General features: G+C 43.5%; 1 protein-coding gene across 1 annotated transcript in view; it reads right to left on the bottom strand.

The window, feature by feature from the left end:
* Positions 1-19386, bottom strand: part of fam49bb (family with sequence similarity 49 member Bb) — a 33943-nt gene extending 14557 nt beyond the window's left edge. The window contains exons 1-2 of the mRNA XM_084566239.1: positions 19274-19386; positions 10190-10275 (exon numbers count right to left, since the gene is read on the bottom strand). The gene's annotated coding sequence lies outside the window, so the exon portion shown is untranslated. The remainder of the gene's footprint in view (positions 1-10189; positions 10276-19273) is intronic.
* Positions 19387-19598: the final 212 nt, after the last annotated feature.

Genomic DNA, 19598 nt, shown 5'->3' with positions numbered 1-19598 from the left:
AAGGCGAGCAGGTGCTGATACACTGCTGCATCCACGGCACCTCACTCCCGCTCTGCTTCACTGCTCTGGTGCCTGTTTGAACTCAGCGGTGCCCCAGATGTGCCCGCCGCTCACAGACGCAAGCGCTCCCCTTGGACCCCCGCGGTGCCTGTTTCCTGCGCCCAGACAGATGTCAAACCAAAAAGTCCCAAAAATAAAATACACAGTTTGAGTTTTTCTGCTTTGCTTACTTCTTCCCACCGTTCGTAAGCATTTACGGGCAGTTACATGCAAAGTAATCCACTTCACCGTGCTCCGCAGGGATATCTCTTATAACCTACACTTGCATGCCAGGTCATTAGGTCCACTAGTGAAAAAAAATGCCTGCACTAAAACCCCCTTCATGACTGTTGACATTAAACTGTATGATCATTTTAGAGGATGGTTTGTGGTGCTCTGTTATTTATCCTAGCCCACTGACTAAAGCAGGATCAAAATAACAGAAACGTGACAGAAACATAATTCAATAGCGCAACAAACCGAATACCATAACCTTCATGGAGATTTAGGCCAGGACTGTTATAACAGAATGCATTCACTAGTGTACCTAATGAACTGGCCAGTGAGTGTTGTGTCCTTGTTCATGCATGATGCAGGTGGATGTTGGCTGCACAATAACACATCCAATTAAACATTCATTTAAATGTGTTTAAGAGGATGAAAGTTGGTTGTTTTTTTGCCATGCTTTTAAATTCATTTGATCGTCTCTGCAGATTCAGTGTTTTCAGGGGGTGGAGTCATCAGAGCTGAAACACGGCATCAATATTTAACAGGCCAAAGCAGTGCAACGGCTTGCATCTGGTACAGTAACCTCATATTTACGGCACGAGCACATTGTCAGACAATGCAACGCAGATGCCTGCAATACAACTTATTTTGTCGTACTGTACAAATCCATGTACAATATAATAAGTTTTATCATTAATTAATCTTGCTATTATTAACAAGTAATCATTTAATCTATAAAATGATCATCACAGCTTCATAGATCAGGAAGTGTCAGTCAATTTTTGGACCTGGCATTCATGTGGATGTTACTTAGACATGTACCACCCACCTAGACCAGACCAGACGCCCCCACCCCATAGCAATGACACTCCTTGATGGCAGCAGCCATCTCCACCAGGATGCAGCCTGACACAGACACACACACAAAAACTGTTTAGGAACAACTCAAAAAACATGAAGAACAGCACAAGGTGTTGACCTGGCCTCCAAATTCACTAGATTCCAAACTGATCAAGTATCTGTGGGATGATCCACAGAGGCTCCTCCTTTCAACCCATAGGACCCAAAGGCCCCCACTAACAACATCCTGTTGCCAGACACCACAGGACACCCTCAGAAGGACCATGTCCATTCTCTGATGAGTCACAACTGTTTTGGAGGCACAATGGAGACAAAATATTCAGAAAGTGGTTATAATGTTATGCCTGATTGCTTTATTTATTATTTAGTAAGTTAACAGCTACAAGGACAGAATATTTTAAAAGGCTTTCATTACTACTGAACAGACATCACTTCTGGTTCTTTTTCTTTTTCATGCGACCATTCATTATAGCAGTCGAGTGTTTTTCTTTTTCTAAATGAACGAGGCAAAAACACTGCTTATGAAAGAGCGCTCTTGCTGAATAGGTGTTCTTTAATGTGACCCAGAATGCATTGCATGTTCACACTACCAAAAGGAATAAGGTCAAATGTGACCTAGACCTGCACTTGAAGCTGGCCACTTGTGATCGGGTTGCTCAGGACGGATGTTAATGCAAGATCTAGCGGGGCGCGGCTTGATACATGGATTCAAAACTAGATGATGCGTGTTTTATTAGAAACAACATTAATTCTAGTGAGAAGCATTAAATCCTAATAAACCTTAAAGGAAACGTCCACAGGTCTCCTCCAACAGCCGCGGGAACAAGTCACTCTAGGGCCTCAAACCATTCATGTGGATCAACACTTTATTTAACGTTGCCTGATGGCTAGATGAATGTGGAGACAGCAGATATGATCCTGCACCAAAAGCCAAGCTGGGTACTGGGAGGTGAGCCCCATGACCTAGAAATGACAAACCAACCTAGAAACCGCTGCTACACGCCATCTGTTTAAACACTGAGGACTCCTTCTTTAAACTTTGACACTTCTAGAGTCACTTTACTGTTTACTATGAACTATGTTGATAGCGGCTCTATAACTGGCCATGTTACGGCTCTATATGATCTCCGTGTGAAGAAATAGAGGAAGAGCAGTTACATTACACCTTCTCTGGATGCCACACATAAGTACATACCGTATATCTATACTAAGTCAGCGCACACCTCAGCTCCAAGTTGTGCAATGAAAAGTGACAACCTTGCCCTGCTTTCTGCTATGACGATCCTCCAACTCCTAGAAAGCACATGGCTGATCTTTCTCAGAAGCAGACATTCGACAAGTCAGAGATCTGCAGCAGTTTGTAGATAAAACAGTGGCAGGCCCCCGATTTAACCTCTGGTGACAGAGGGGAGACGGACAGGAAGTCCGGTGGATACAGGGTCGACGCAGAACAGTGATGAAGCTGGAGTTTGGCAGGCAGATGTCACCCGAGTTGAGTGACAGGTGAAAAAGCTAAAGGGACTGAGCGAGGGCCGGTGGTGACGGGGTAAATCATGCCCGCACGGGTAATTCTGGGAGACAGGGAGGAGCTGCGACAGAGCAAAGTACACGCTCAGCAGTCAGGAGCAGAGGGTTAGTTGGGGTGGTTTTAAAATGCATGAGATGCATCGCGTAGAGAGACGGGGGGTTACATGTCTTCTAGCGGGTCCCTACATATGTTTTCATTAAAAAATATTTGGGATATTAGAGTGACAGTCTGGGTATACAAAAACAGATAAATTTAATTTTTACGGAAAAGGTTTCTGCTCATATTTAAATTTTTTTCTTCTTCTATGGTAGCAAAAATTAACATATTTCTATTTTTCTGCATTTCAAACATGAATTATCAGATTTGATTAAGTATTTGAGGAGTATTTTATTCTGCATCAGCAAAGCCAGGACTTTTTTCATAATTGTGTATATGAAGTGTAAATTTTTTTACTCTACCAGTCAAACCCTGAGACCACCTGGAAAGACCCACCTGCCTTGTCCAGCCTCGTCTTACTACCCTCCACTAATGTGACCTGAATGTCTGACTGTGCCAACGCTGGCACCTCGGTGGCTGCTGGAACGCACCACCTGATCCAGCCTCAGAAGGGACGAGGGCTGTCACCGTCCTCTCCCTGCTGGATGACGTGGGCACTGCCCGCCACCGCCGGGGCCTCCTCCGGTCCTCTACCGCCACCTCTCAGCCGCACGCTGACTGGAGGCGGGCGGCTGGCTGGCAGAGCAGCCTGGGCTCTCAGCGCCTCAAAGGGGGCGCTGCCAGTCTGCTAGGGCCCCGGCGTTGCTCCCCTGTGCTGTTTGAAATGAGGTCACTTTGAGGACGGGGATTTGTGTGGCTGCATTTCAGCGTCCAGCAGAGAATCTTCAAGTGCACCAGAAAAACAGCAGATTAAATTGATAGCTTTTTATATCTCACTCAAAATCCAGACACAGAAACATAAATAAATTAGATAAATACAAAGTTAGAAGCTGACTTTTCAGCTTGGATGAACTTCTTTTGATGGCAGCCCTCACTTTAAAGAGTAAGTAAGTGAAACTGGCAATAGTGTAGAAAAAGAGGCAGGGGAGTTACAGATAGTGTATCAGAGACAGGTTGAGGAACAGTAGCCCCCCCCTCCCTCAGCAGCACCTAACAGTGCTGGCATGTCCCGAGCACCACAGAGAGCCCGACGACAGCCTTGTTGTTGTTTTGAACCCCCCCACTGAGCCATCGCGTGCTCGCAGCGAGCAAGGGAGGGCTGCTCCTAAGGCCAGGGGCAGAATCTGACAAGCCGGAGCCCGCGCAGCTCTCCCATTGGCTGAGCCGATCTACCCAACTGCTCACTGTATCCATGGAGTCAAAAAAAATTTGGTGCCATTGAAAACATTGCAGCAGCCAATCAGGCGCAGGCTCCGGGTGAAGAGCGCGTACTGTAGTAGTAGTGGGACTTGAAAGCACATGAATATATTAATACAGATGAGGTAATGCGCCAAAAACAGCGGATTAGTAGGGGAGCGAAGTCAACCGGAGACGATGGAGAAATGTTTAATTCTGCCATTGAGCACTTAGTGATTTGATTTATTTCTGTGCAGCTCAGCAGATTCACTTTATTACAATATTTTTTTTTAAAGAAAATCATACACACACACGCCATTATTACAATATAAAAATAAAATGTCAAAATGTTGGATGTCTAATAGGAAAAGCCCGCATCTGAAATATCTGCAGATATTGCAGAAAGGCTGATGCTTATTTGGTGAAGACACCAAAACAGTGCCACGCCCATGCAGCAGCCTGACCTCTCAATGGCACTGCCTTTCGCCGTCTCCCAGCCCTCTCCCCCCCCCCCCCCACCTTTAACAAGCACACCGGGAAGAAGCAGGACACACAGCTGAAATCTAGCACTGCGGCAGCGTCCCGCAAAGAACTGCTCGGGGGGCTGACGGCTGTCTGATGTGAGGGACGGATAGTGCTGACATTCCACTACTCGGCTGCAGCATGAGGATCCACGTGCCCCGCTGCTTTACTATGGAGGAAAAACAACGCCCTCCCCTCCCCAGCCACAGCGCGGAGCGTCACGTGGGCCCCGCCGTGGACCGGCTAAGAGCTTGCCTGGGGTGTGGAGTGGGGGGGGATGGGAAGAAGCAGCCATGCGTCTGAGTGTTTATGTCTGAAATATTATGGGTCTGGAAAAGGGAAATGCATGGCTCATTTATGTCTATATGCAACACTTAAATAATCTAAGGGTCATGTAGGTGAAGATGCGTGTTGAATATTATTGAGTGTGTGGAAGGGGAGGGATTTGAAGCGTCACACTGCGGCAGAGGCGGGCAGAGCTAGGCGGCTTTAAACTTGACCTAGATTCCCCGGGTGACACGCCACATCGCATTAGCCCACTCGGCCAGACCTGGACCCGGCGGAGCTCACTGACACTGCCCCGATTCGACAGGCAGAAAATGGGGGAGCACTTCCCAAATGGGGCTGGCATGCGCCCCCTCCTCTCCGCCATCTCCTCCCCCACTCAACTTCTCCTCACCCCGACCATCTCCTGCCAATCCTACCCAGCTGACTAAAAATGGCTTAGGGGCTTCGTGGCGACAAGGAAAAAAAGAGGGGGGGTCCTGCCATTTGTTTGTTTATAGGGGTGAACCCGTTTACCTCGTAGCCACGCCTCTATATCGTTGCACCCTGGTAAACATCAGCTAATACCCCCCTCACCCACATTCAGGCAAATCAAAACAAACCCACAGAAAGACTGAATCATGACAACTGACGGCGATACTGGAGGTGACACCCAGTATCGTCTGTCTCATCTTACTCCTGAGACGACACAGGCGGCTAAAAATATTCCCTGCACGACAACAACTCCTTCAAAGCCCCCTGCATCACGTCGCCGCGGCCGCCAATCACCATGAAAGTAAACGAACACATGAAACTGGCGGTTCGTCCGGACTAGCAGATGAGAGAGGAGGATGAAAGTGGGAGCGCCTCATCCTCGGCTAAGCTCCTCTCTTTGGACGGCACCTGATGAAAGTTGGGAACCATGGCAACAGGCACATACACAAGAGTCAGCTAAACTGCCGGCTCCATTGAAACTGAGCTGTATGGAGAGGCTCTCAGCGCCGCTCTTCAGTCACACCAGTACAACACTTTATGTCATCTAAACACACAGACGGTCGCCGACAGCCTGGATGCTGCTAATTTCAGATCAATGAATTTGACTGATGAAAAGGCTGCAAGGAGGCTACAAAGGCCTTTAAGAACCGCAGAGAGAGAAGATGCTGCTCCATATTCAGGAAATAATGGAAATATTTCCTCTCAAAAATCCTAAAGAGGCAGAAGAGCTGTAAAAACCACCCAAAGTTGTTTGTATGAACTTTTCTGTAAATGTACCACTTTGACTATCTGCCGAACATCTGCCACAGAGCGACCCTCCACGCCCTGCCCTTGAGAGTCCTCTAACTCCTTCCTGGGACGTGTTAGGAAAGCATCACGGGGAGCACGTTGACTCACTGTCACTGGTCAAAGTCTAAATCCGTTCACACGCAGATTCGTCTGCAGGAACAGCCCCGAACCATCGTTATTTATCTGACCTTCTGACTGAATGTGACTCACCAGCGTCACCTTTAAATTTGACTTGCTCCCTTCAGCACTCGTTGAGAAGCAGGCTGGTTTTTTAAAATTTAAATTTTAGAGAACTCAATCAAACTTAACATTAAATGTGTTTTTTTTTCCTCCCTGCACTAATTTAACCTAACAGGATTTTGGGTGGGGCACAGAGGAGGTTTTGGAGGGATGATGAGTGTCAGGTTGAAGAGTGCCGGCGTTATCCCTCAGTAGGATACGAGTGCCATCTGGAGGAGGAGAACAGCTGAGCATGTAAGACAGGAAGGTTGGAGGAGACCACTCCCAAACCGTACAGCTACACACACTGGTTTGTGGATATTAAATGACAATACTTACAATAAAAAAAAATAAAATAAAACTGTCACTTGCAAAAAAAAAATTGCTGCTAAAAAGAAAAAAAAAATGCTGGCTTTGGCGTGTGACATGTAATTTTACTGGAAGGAGAAGGAGCAATGATGCCTGATCCAAGAGCACCATCCAGTGTTAACACGCAGCCATTTCAGGAGAGGTGATCTTAAGGTAACACACAGAGGATTAAAATTTCATAGCTAATCCCGTGTTTCAAACTAGTCTGGCAGGCGCTTTTAGTTTTTGCTGTACGTCTGCACAGGAATGGCAGCAGTCTGCGAGCTCCTCAAGGAAACCCTGGGCAGGAAGTTACACATGTCAACCCTCCAGTGGCATAAATAATAGATAACTGGAGGAGAAGCTGGGAGCTTTTAGCTGACATAACAAGCCACTCTACATATTACACCCACTCAGACGTATCATCTCAAATTACCTATTGAGCGGGTGGGGCAGGGAGCAGGAGGCCGGGGTATCTTCCATATGCCGAGTCAAGAGAGGACATTTTAATGTAGTAAAAGAACATTTTCATTATGTCTTTTTACAAATAAAAAAAATTAAATAAAAAATATTTCAGTATAATATGCTATATTTTAAACCTATACCAAAAAAATCCATCATATCCACAAATATAACCTTATTAGGCTTCACCAGCAGGGGGCAGTGTTGACCCAGTTATGAGAATCAAGAAACTCTTCACCTAAGGCAACTGTGGCACACCTCCCCCTGGCTTAGCAAGGCTAATCCACTCTATCTATTCACACAAAACTCAAGCTGCTGCATTAACTCAGCCTATGCTCCGTGTACAATGGAACATGTATAACTCTCCCCTGCAGCGCCACAAGGTTGTGTACTGTGCGCCAACTAAAGTAAGAGTGCCATTCAGGCTGTTTCAGTAGATGGAGTTGGGTTTTGCTCTGGCACCTCAGCAACATTAGCCTACACACACACACACACGCGCACATCTCAAGTCTCTCATGTGGACACGCTGACTTGGTGATCCTATGCGTGAACCACCTGAGGCTTAGCTGTCAAAACGGCACAGCATTCCAGCACCAGAGCTCAGCCAATCGAGTGATAGCAGTGTGTCATGGTAACAGTCTCCAAGGAGACACGGAGGAAAATACGACAGGGATGGGCTGACATGCAAGCGGTGAGAAATGATGGGTTGTAACACAGGGTGAGGCAAAAAAAAGACAAAAAAAACAAAAACCGCAACCTGGGAACAAAAATAAAAAATAAAAAAAATAAATTGTTCCCCCTGATCTCCTGAAATACAGAGAGGAAAAGCCTTGAATGAAATATTGTGGTCAAAAATCAGGAGGTCATCTGTGAACGTAAAAAGGGTCAACAACCACAAAGACTATTTAAAAAAAAAAAAAAAAAAGTGCTGCTACAAGTCTAACGTCTGAGCTGCCAACTTGTCGTGTGAGCACTGACCCTGTGCCCTGCGGTTACATAAATCCTGGCCTCGAAGGGGAACAGGAAGTCGGGAGCACCTACATTACTCAACTCCTTTTTATGGCCCACAATGCACTTCATTTCCTGAGCCCGCATTACACATACGCCCACAGCACGGCACATCAAGACTATAATAGGCAAAGGTGCACCACAGGCAGCCTTACATAATGACATGTCTGTATCTGTGCATAGTTATACAGATGGGTTTCTGATGCTTAATATACTTAGGTGATCAATAAAGCACGCTGTAATTTAACCAACAGGCATAGTTATCTAAGTGAGTTAAGAAAAGGAAGAAATTGCACTGCCGTAAAAACAATAGTAAAGCTGGAAGGAATGATGATTCATTTAAAGAAAAGGCACCTTTAAGTGTTTTTATTCATTAAATTCAGATATAAGGAGATGCAAAGAGACTATATTTCACACGGGCTAAGACACAATGTCTCCTCCCATTCAACAGCAAGCAAAAACCGAGCCCTAAAAATGTGACACATTTCTAATCGGCATAAAAAGTGAAGCAGCTCTGAAACAAATGCATAAACAGGAGCAAAACAAATGCGCATTGTACAACTTTTCAACTAAACCTTGTAATAATAATAATAATAATAAAAAAAAAAAAGCAATCCAGAGTCGGTAGTTAAGTGATAATTTTTTTCCGCCCACCTGAACCGAGCCCACATCAGCATGGAAGAAACCACTACCAGTGGAAAAAAAGCAAAGTAACTGACTCAACTGCCATTTAGAGAAATGCCTCCATTCATTCAAAGTCCTCCAGTTTGCATCGTGACCAAATTTAGACAGTAAGAATGGGGGACAATGCAGACAGGCAGGCAGACAGACGCACAAACATGAGTGACGTCAGCCGTGTTGATACTGTCAATAATCTTTTTTTTTTTTCCCCAAGCATTGCAGTCTACTCAAATTGTGACAGATATGAGTTATTTGTGTACATGTCTATTTATATCTATTCAAAGGTGTTGCAGTAGGTATAGATGGGAATCTGCAGATGGGGAAAAACCCAACAGTATTAAAATAGTTCAGTGGTCAAACTTTGCATTGACAAATATGATGCAGACATGCAAATTGTAGGCGTGGAAGCAGGTTTTTCCAATTGCATTTTTAGATAACACTAAGATACTTGTGTGCACGCTGAAAATAAACACTGGATGTAATCAAATTACTTTCACTGAACATGCATTAAAGAGATTCTGGACTTTATGCAGTTCTAATGTAAGAGACTATGAACACAACTGTATTCTAAAGCTGATACGTTTCACAGTTGGACTAAATATGTTTTTGTGTGACCAGTTTCCATACTGAGCTGCAGTCGATTCCCAACGTGACACAAAGACTTAAGACCGCGCTAAAACAACTGCCATCGCTTCAGCACACTGCACGTGAAGCGACCAAGTTGCAATGACCAATAGGATTGATGCTAATACAGTTTCCCAGACATTTACCACCGAAAAACATAATCCACAACTTTGGTTCCTATGACCAAATTCACAAATTTGGGGTGGGAAATATACATGGGGGTTACCTTGGCAACCAGAGCCTGGAACGTCCACTAGCGGCCAACTGCTGGCTGCAAAGCAATGTCCCAACAACATATCGCTCTGAGTGTGCACGGGGCTTTAGAGTTACAACTTAGCAGAGTTTCACACCACTGAATTATGTGTTGCGTGAGGGACGACTTGTACCATCTAGCATGCAGTCAGATTGCTGTTCCTAAGGGATGTACGTTAAAGGCCAATGATTTACTCAATTCATCCATTTCAGAGTGGCGACAGCAAGAAGAAACATTTTTTTTGTCTTAGATTGAGAAAAACTACTAGCTAGACTATCTCCATTTACACACAAGCAATACTTATGTTCTGTTTGTTTCACTTGCAAACATTTGGGGCGGGAAATACACAGTGGGTTACCTAGGCAACCAGAGCCTGGAACGTCCACTAGCGAACAGCTGTGAGTCACAAAGAGATGGACAACAAGCGCGTGGCTTTAGACACTTTCAGCTAATCCAGAGTTGAAATGATGGGTCAGCTCATCAACTAACTGATAAAAAGTGGATGAAACTACCAACTACCAGTTTTCTCCACTTACCAACAGTGGAGATGTGCAGTCAGGAGGGAGGGAGGCCCGGCCTGGCAGGTGGCCCCGGGTCAAAGTCCTCCAGAAGAAATCAGCCTCTGAAGCAAAGCAGAAACAGAAAAAGATTAAAGTTATCGCCTAACAAATGTGTAACATCCCAGAGTCTAAAATAATATGACTTGAAAACTCCTCTTTTAAATAAATTAATACTAAATTAGCACCCACTACCAACGACTACCTACTTACTGTACATTTTAAGTGGAGCAAACGAAACTTTCACATATGCTGGGCAGCACTTGATGCACACTTCACACATACAGGTCACACCCCATTACAAAAGACTGCCCGTCTTCTTGGTTCCCTTTTAAACTTTGTTATAAGCAGACTGAAATCACCCAAAAGGGAAACATAACATTACCAGAGAGGCTACTGATACCAAGGGAAGTATGCAATAACAGGGTTGTTTTTCTGTCCCACTATTCTACTTTGTGAAATAAGGGTTAACTGCAGAGTTTAAAAAAAAAAAACATGGAACAAATACAGTCGCATAAAAAGCACACCACTTCCTATTGTGTAATACTTCCTCTGATTCACTTCAGGTTTTCTGCAAGGCTCCCTGTTTCCTCCTTGTAAGATTGCCGAGACACAGTTCACACAATCCCGCTCAATTCGGTGAAAAAAACGACCAACACATACAAGTGACTAAAATGACTGTTTTAAAAAGTATACCCATGATCTCGTTTCTGTCTGAGGTGAGACTATGCTCACCTCAAAACTCCCGGTTATACGATTCAGCAGTCCCTGCAAGCCACAAGCTCGTTTCACAAGTTGTGCAACCCTGATTGCAAGTATAAGCTCAGTAGACTGTGAGTCCATTAGGACCAGGGCACTTCTCTCTTCGCCTGCCTGCATACAAATGCACAGCACTAGCAGCAGTGTTGGTCATGCATGAATGTGATCAGACTTCAAACCCTGAAACTTCAAACCACAAGAAACGTTGTTGTGAGAGCTGTGGGAGAGTTGTTTGGAGGGGGGGTGAACATGATGGAATGAGACACTGTGTAAAGGGCACGATAAAAAAAATGAAAGCCAGAGGTAGACGCTGAAATAAGAAAATTCTTGAGAAGATGGAAAAATGAGGGCATACAAGCATCTCTTCTTTATTTGCCTTTCTCGCAGAAGATTTTCCGCATGTAAACTGACCGCGGTTTGATCCTAATCCAATAGAGCTGACATGTCACAGGTGACATCTGTGGCAGGGCATCATGGGAGTCAGCTATGCATCATGACTACAGCTGGGGGCCACGACATACGGCCAAAGCAGTGCTTGACTAAACACGAGGTTATAGGGGTTACAGCCAAGCTTACAGTATGAGGAGCACTACGGTTGCACAATTTTACAGAAACTAAGGTCAACAATCACTGCCAGGATTATTAGAAAAATACAGTCCGAAGTGTGTAACAGTTACATGTTTTGCTCATGTAATTTCAGCTCCTTCAAGCTGAAAGAAGGTTGCAATTTTTTAGTGCTTGCCCCAATAAAATAAACAAGTTTAAAGGCTATTCCAAAATGTAGGAATTTAGCTAATAAATAAGCCCAAAGTCTCAAAGGTCAAGGCTTGCCGAAGTGCAAGCAATCCTTCGAAAACTTTGCACCTACAAAATATAAATAAATTAGTGAGCAGGCGTACAATATCACCTTTAAACAGTTGGAAGTTTTTATTATAAGGTGAGATGAAAACATGGATTGGTACCAAAACCTACAGATTATATGCCCATCATTAGAACAAGTCACCTCGGAAGAACGAATACAGAATAGCTAAGGCTTAGAGCAACACGCTAATGTGCTAATGCTAACTTCTTCGTACTTCTTGGTACGAGGTGAAATTTACGCTACGTCAGTTCAAAGAATTCATACAAAATTGTTTAGATTAAAATTACATGCTAGCGTCAGTATGCTAATCTTAGCAGGCATAATGTTAGTTTAGCGTGCTAGCATGCTAACATTTGCCAATTATCACTAAAAACAAAACGCTGCTGAGGCTCATAGGAGTGTCTTTTGTTTTGGTTGACTTGAAAGTTAAGCAGTTAATTTGTCCTCTGGGGGACATGCATGACCCACATTTCATGGTAATCCGTCAAACATTTCAATGTGGTGGTGAAGAAAATGTCAAAAGCATGTTAGATGTCAAAAGCAACCATTCAGTTGTTGAGATATTTCAGTCTTAACCAAAGTGGTGAACCAACTGACTGAGCAGCTAGCGAGGCTAAAAGGCTCTGAGCTTTCCATTTGTCTAAAATTAATTTCCAGAATCTTTTAGTTAAACTGTTATCCAGACTGCGGCAAATTGATTAAAATAAAAAAAAAAAAAAATAAATCCCTCCTCCAAACCATCATCAAGCTTTTTAGGTTCTTGACTCATACTGTATACATGTAGGACTACTGTCATTCACTGCGGTGCTGCAGCAGGAAAAGAACATGATGAGATCATTCAGAAGTGGCTGAGTGTGTGCTGTGATTCAACTTGACTCTCCCCTCCGAGCAACAATTAAATCCAGGCTATCAGAGAACATAAAACTACAGCACAGTCAACCAGCGCTGCTGCTCGCTGTGGGGGGTTTGGCGTTTCAGTCACCTCTGAGGCATCTATTCGTCACGTGACTGCTTCTTCATCCTAACAAAGGACTGAAAGAAGCAATTTAAATTCGTAAGATGAAGAGATGACTGTGAGAAAGTACAATACCCTTAGATTGTATAAGACTTCAGTGAACTATGGTTTGATTATTTATTCTTACAGGATGTGAAGCAATAAAACTACTTTGTGTAATTTTCTCTGAACTAAAGGCTCGCTTCCTTCTGTTTACTTGTCACTTCCTAAAAAAGGACACATTAGCCAAACAAGAACAGGATTTAAAAGGTTCTGAATTTAAGAACTTTTTGACAAAAATCACAATTCGGTCATTAAAACATTAAAATAAAAGTTGCAAACTGAGCAGAGCAGTGAACTCATATCTGGATCTGGGCGCTCTCATCTTCAGTTTGTAGGAGCATTAAGCTAACATACCATGAACACTTGTTTGGTTTTAATTTACTCCACCACATGAATGGCTCAATGAATGTGGGCCAACATGTGTGGCCCTGCTGCAGACCGTGTGAGCGACAAATAGCAAAACATGCGACCAATCTGCGGACCAGGCCATGAGGTAATCAAGAGCATCCACATCCAGTTGTCATGCACATAGTTAAAGAAATTATTTTCTAGTAAAGAATATCTCCTAAATGTTTTTGGACAATTTTGATTACACATCTAAATTTATGCGACTCTTCAGCAGATGAAGATGCGACGTTGCCACGGAAACGGCTTTCATTTCATTTCTTCCAGTTTTGTCAGCCGCTGTTTGAAAGCACAAAACGTATTTTCCAGTGACGTTTAAGAAAAGCTAAACGGAAAATGTGCCGGACTGTTTCCAAAGTCGAGAAAAACAATCTCACCAGTGCGACATGTTTTCAAGTCCATAATTATTGTAGCTGCATAAATATAGACTTATGTCGTTTTAGAGCCCTAGTGCATTTTAAATGGCAAAACAGGCAGAAACTATCCGTCCACGTGTGTGTGTGAGAAGGTGATGAACAAAATAAAGCAAGGAACGCTGGAAGGAAAAAAAAAAAAAAAAAAGAAGGTCCTTGCGGTGTTGGTTTCAACATCACTGAATAAAACTTCCATTAAAACTTGAGTCGCCATGGCAACCTGTATTCCCCTTTTCCCTGCTGGTGAGCCAGAGAGCCGGGGACTGAGGAGGGATATCGACTGTTACTGAAGCCCACAGAGCACAGCAAAGCCTCTGTGGGGGGGAATAAAAAAAAATAAAATCATTTCATTATGAAAACTCCCACAGGTCTGTTACACGGGCTGGAGGTGCTTGAATTGAAATGACACAACAGATGACTTGTTGAAGGCTCTTTCATGCCACCATTCAAACCTGGTAAACAGGTTGAGCACATCATGAACTATTTGATATGGTTATTACTGTGTAACGTTTTTATTGGAGCAGATATTAGGACATTTACATACATGTACTTAAATGATTCCTTCAGACGGATGAAGGAACCATGCTAATGTTTAGCTTGTTCGCCACCTCAGTTTAGCATGCTAACCTTTGTTAACCTGTTTCCTAAAATAATGGAAATACTCTTAGTTTTGAAGGCATCTATTAATACAAAGTATGAATGAGTAAAAGCAAGACAAAATATTATGGGGGCCTTTGACTTTGATATTAAGGTGAAATAAAATAAAAGGAGGAAGCTGCTAACAACGTATCCCGTTTATTATCAAGTATTCACATTATTTTAGAATTAATTGTTGAATTAACAGTGAAAGGCAGAACAATTCTCTAAATAATACCGTATTTTAGCCCAAGATAGAGGTTTTTAAAGCTTTGAGCAAAAGAGCAACATAATCACGCTAAAAATTATAATAATGAATCACCACGAAACATCCCACAACAGTTTCATTAAAGAGGCCCATGAGGATGATATACACGTGCAAAATCTAGACCTGATTAAATAACGTTCAGGCACATGGGGAAGAAAGAAGTGGGACAAAAACCACCTCAGGTTTATACGACAGTTTTAACGCTATGTGAGGATGGAGGTTTGGTGCGGGGGCAGCACGGGAACAGCTCCACGCAAAAGCTGAATTTCTACCATGCTGATTCGCCATCTGCGGCAACACGCCTGCTCTACGTGTCTGATGACATGTAGGCGGCCACATGAGGATCTCATGCCTGCCTCGTTTAACATAGTAAAATCATCATTGTCGTTTTTTTTTTTTTTTTATTATTATTTGTTTGTGATTTCTTGTAGTACGGGGGGAACAATTGAATGACTGGATCAGTTCTAAGTGGCCGTGAAAGGAGAACATCCTCAACACGTGTCCATGTCGGCTGTAGATTTCTTCAGATGTGAGCCTGAAGGGGTTTTCAGTGCATGTGCGAAAGGTGTGGGGGCAGGAGCTCACAAAGTCCCACTGGTTTTCTTTTGTGTAGGCCACGTTATTTATAGCTTAATGTTGGGAGATTCAACGCAAAGTCCACTTTGCTTTTTCCTCCACATTTACTCTGGACATGCTGCTGTGTACAAACGTAGAGGGAGCGATAAATGAAAGCATCCCATCACAGGCCTTGAGGCGGCCTGCCTCAAGGAGAAAGAAGATCCAGACTGCTCTCTCTTCTCGTTATGTGCATGCTCAGGGCTTCAGATAAGCCAACATTACAGGACGGAAGTGAGAAAGTTGAGAGGAATGCTCGAGTCCACCAGCACAGCCAGCGGTGCACATCAGAAACTGACTCATACACATCAGAGGCGCAGATCAAAAGTATATTAGCCGCCGCCGCCAAAGCCTACAAACACAAACCACCGCAGGACCTCCATCTTCCCCTGCTCATTTAACAGCAAAACAGTCAGCGTGAGTTTATCAGCAACACTATTAAATAAATCCATTTGTGGACCGAACAGCGGGAAATGTGCAATGCTTCCTCACAGCAGCAGAGGAAATGAATGACTGCTTGTAATACGTATTCTACTTCATTTAAGTGGGAGAAGAAAGTTGCCACAACATAGCACAAAACCGGGCCACACAAACTAAAGGGAATAAAGTGTGGAGAGCAGATATGTTGTTGTTTAGAAGTAAAACTCCATCAAAGTCAGCTCTCTTTCAAGGGAATCAGATGTGAGACGGGCAAAAGTTTCTGCTCTCCAGTAATTCAAAGCAGCACAAAAGGGGGGCAAAGTCAGCGATTCCTACCGAGTGTCTCAACTATGTCATCAATTCAGCTCCGATCCGCTTATGGACAAGAGCAGGCATGCAAAAGCAATGGAAGAAGGAGTGTTATGTGTACTCAAGAGGCAAACGAGATTACCTCGTAGCACAGAGAAGTATATAAACTCATTCTGTATTCACTGTCGAGCGATAACATTTAAGTAATCCAAAAAACTATGGATAATATCACAGATCTGGATGAAGAATTATAGTGGAAGTGTAATTTGAGAGCATATTTTTTTTTAATAATATTGCTGAAAGTGACTGATGCTGAAGTCGCCGGCTCTCCTGGATTAAGCCGTGTCATGATAATGGTGTTAGAGAAGAATGCTGAACAGGCCGGATCAGTTAGAGGAAGTTAATCCAAATAACTGCACAAACAGCATTATGCAAGAGAAAGGGATCAATACAGCTCTTTTCTGCATAAACCCAAGACAGCAGAACTGAGCCCGCTCACTTTCACAGATGAAATGCACAATAGTTGTTGGCTATTTGTCGAGGCTTGATGTTGGACGGGTAATCGCAACACAACACAACACCAAATGACCCCAGAGCTGAATAAAAAGCTTAAAATTCATCATCAAACTGAAAAATTAACACGCTGTCGTAAATAAACATGTGCTGGTCGCCTGAAATGTCACAACTCTGCTGTAAAACCACACACACACACATGCGCACACACAAGCTGAACGTGTTAAAACAATGACTCAACCAGACGAGACGGTCGGGCACGCATGGACCCACTTGCCGCTGCAAACGCAGTATAAAATATAGTCATGCTGTCAGCAGGAGACTACAGCGATCCTCATACCGAGAATAACTGCAGTAACCCAACCTGAAGCCAGCGGATCAGTGACACTGGGTGTGTTCAAGGGAGCAGGCTGCAGAGAGGGGTCAGGACTCCCCCTGCGTCTTTGGGGCATTCCTGTGAAGTCAACAATGTAAAGCAATGTAAAGCTGTCGTGATAATTAATGAATGCTCCCAGAAACCATAAAGAAAATCTTCTGCTTGCAGCTCTGGCCCTAGAAATCCTTGAATCCTCCTGGAAACATGATTAATTATTGAAGTTGACCACCATTACACTCCCGCTACACTGAGCTATAGTATCTACAACTGTCTGAACAAGAAAATAGATTGCCGTAGAAAGTATGTGGAAAATGTTCCCCTCTTGGGATTCCTCTGGTATTCAAGGGTTGCGCGAGTCTGATGAGATGCTGCTTTATGTGCATTTTGTTTGTTTATGTTGACTAGAATCTTATTATGTGCAATATAAATGCCGAATGCTGATAAAAGTGCTATCTGAAGATGTTTTATTGACTAAACATGCCTTATTTGACAGCTAAGTACATGATTATGCCCACACAGAGACACGTCATGGACTCCCGTGGACTTCTGCACGGCACACAATCCGTGTTTGATTTCCGAGAAAGGTTGTGCCCGAGCGCACCTGCACGCCTGTACCTGCATGAGATTTATGAGGGAATAAAATGTGCCAAGTGAGCCTTATTCCCGAGTCATGGCTGTTTCACAAACCCAAAGACTGTGAGAAAAAGCTCACACAAGAGTGCTTCCTGTGACCATAAAAGGCCTCAACAGCAGATTTCGCTTTCTTGTCGCAAGCTGCATTACTCCTCACTTTTGCAATGTTTTTGTGACTGCTGCAACTTTGACACGCAACACGAGCCAAAATAAGGAAGAATTAGCTCTGGAAGAAGTAGTGGGCCTTCTTTAAAAGTCACTATAGATGGAGAGGGATTGAGACGGGGCCTCCATCTTTAAAGGTCTGCACTGAAGGGAATGACAAGGGCAAAGAAAACACGTAAACCACATTGAGAAAGCCGATACTTCCCTTTTGCAAAATGACAAATGTAAATAAGACAAACTGTAACACAGGAAAGCTCAATTTTTCACACAGCAGCATTTGGTTTGCTACAACGATCTACCAATTTGATATCAACTTGCAATATAAAGAAACACAGATATGCAGAATAATTTTATTTTTGGGGTAAAAATCCCGCTAAACATCCACTAATTTATGGAAACTTCTGCAATACCTGCTATGACATGACATGACATGACTTCCACCATCTTACTAAGATAGTGTACACAGTGTGTCAGAGTTCATACAAATGTTGAGCAACTCTCTAGACGCATAAATAGCTCATGTGAATTTGCACCAGGACAGACTGCGAGCCAAATTAACTACTGCACTTCACTTTGGCTGTCTGGACGTTTCACTTCCACTTTCAGCGCCTATGCAGACGCTGTGCGGAAAGGAAATAACGCACACTTCCGTGCCGTGGCTCTGTGGTTGTACAGATAATTGATGTGAATATTTCCAACGCAGAGGAGCTATTTATTTATTTTTTTTGGATTAAATAAAGTCTATGGAGATCCCAGGAGTCAGCGGTGGATTGTGATTGACTGCAAACATTTTATATTATGTTTGCTAGTTTCCATGTTTCAGCAGTTATTTGGCAAATGTAGCTGCTAGCCATATAAAAAAAGGATGCAGTAAATTACCACAGACAGTAAGACATAACAGTAAGTAGGATCTTACTGGTTTAGCAATAAACCAACAATAAAATAATACTTGATACTTGAATTCAGCACTTTAACTATACAATAGCGTATACTATATGTTGTATTTTTTCATTTTTACTCAGGAGAAATGTATCTAATCTATTGCCACAGCCAAATGTGTTCACATGCATTGATCAGAGTGGAAATCATCACAGGCAAACCAGCTCTGAGCATGTCCCAGCTGTCAGTGTGTGTGTGCATTTCCTTTAATGCAGCTTTAATGATGCACCACTCACTGCCTGTAAGCGAGCAGTCTTAATCCAAGCCACACGGTTCGTTTAAAGCACGATCTACAGCACACATGAGGCCAGGCACAGCTGATAGACTGGCATTAGTGCAGTGTTGTGGGTCGAGCGTGTAACATTCAATGCCTCTGGCCAAATAAAGGAAAAATGAAGCTAGCGGTGTAGCCCAGCGTCTCCTACGTGTAGCCCAGCGGAAAGGGGAAGTTAACGGTTTATCAAATGTGTAAAATGTTAATACAGACATTTCCTTAAACTATTTTTTAATTTGAAAGCAACTTAGCGATATATGGGGTTTGATCACTTGAACGGATCCTTTATAATTCCTCCGAGGAACAATATTTAACTCTAAAACCCAGGTTCGGTGAATGGCAACCGGTGGATAACAGAGGCGGATAAGTTGAGAAGCCGCAAAGAGGAGAGATAAACAGTTAAATTTTGTTCTTTTTACCTTGATGCTCGTTGAGAAACACCGGAGTCGATGTCTGGATACCACGCTAGAAGCAGCGGCACAGGCTGAAAGAAGAAGAAAAGCGATTTGCTGCCGCTGTTTCCGGGTTGGCTATCCAGCGTCACTGTGACCGTCAGGCGAGTGGGGAGTTCGGTTTGTCCCACCTCTGATCGCGGAGGAGGGGTTAGCCGAGCAACTAACCCTGACACTGAAAGTGGACCCGCCCGGTCAGCCGACACCCGCTGTATTGTTTTAACTGTCATTTCCAACGGCTAACTACTGGGCGAGCCTGTATATATGTATGACTTATTCTTGTTTATATTAA

This window comes from Chelon labrosus, assembly GCF_963514085.1.
Source record: "Chelon labrosus genome assembly, chromosome: 18".
Lineage (NCBI taxonomy): Eukaryota > Metazoa > Chordata > Actinopteri > Mugiliformes > Mugilidae > Chelon > Chelon labrosus.
The sequence above is the reverse complement of the archived record's forward strand: the minus strand, read 5'-3'. Positions and strand labels throughout refer to the sequence as shown.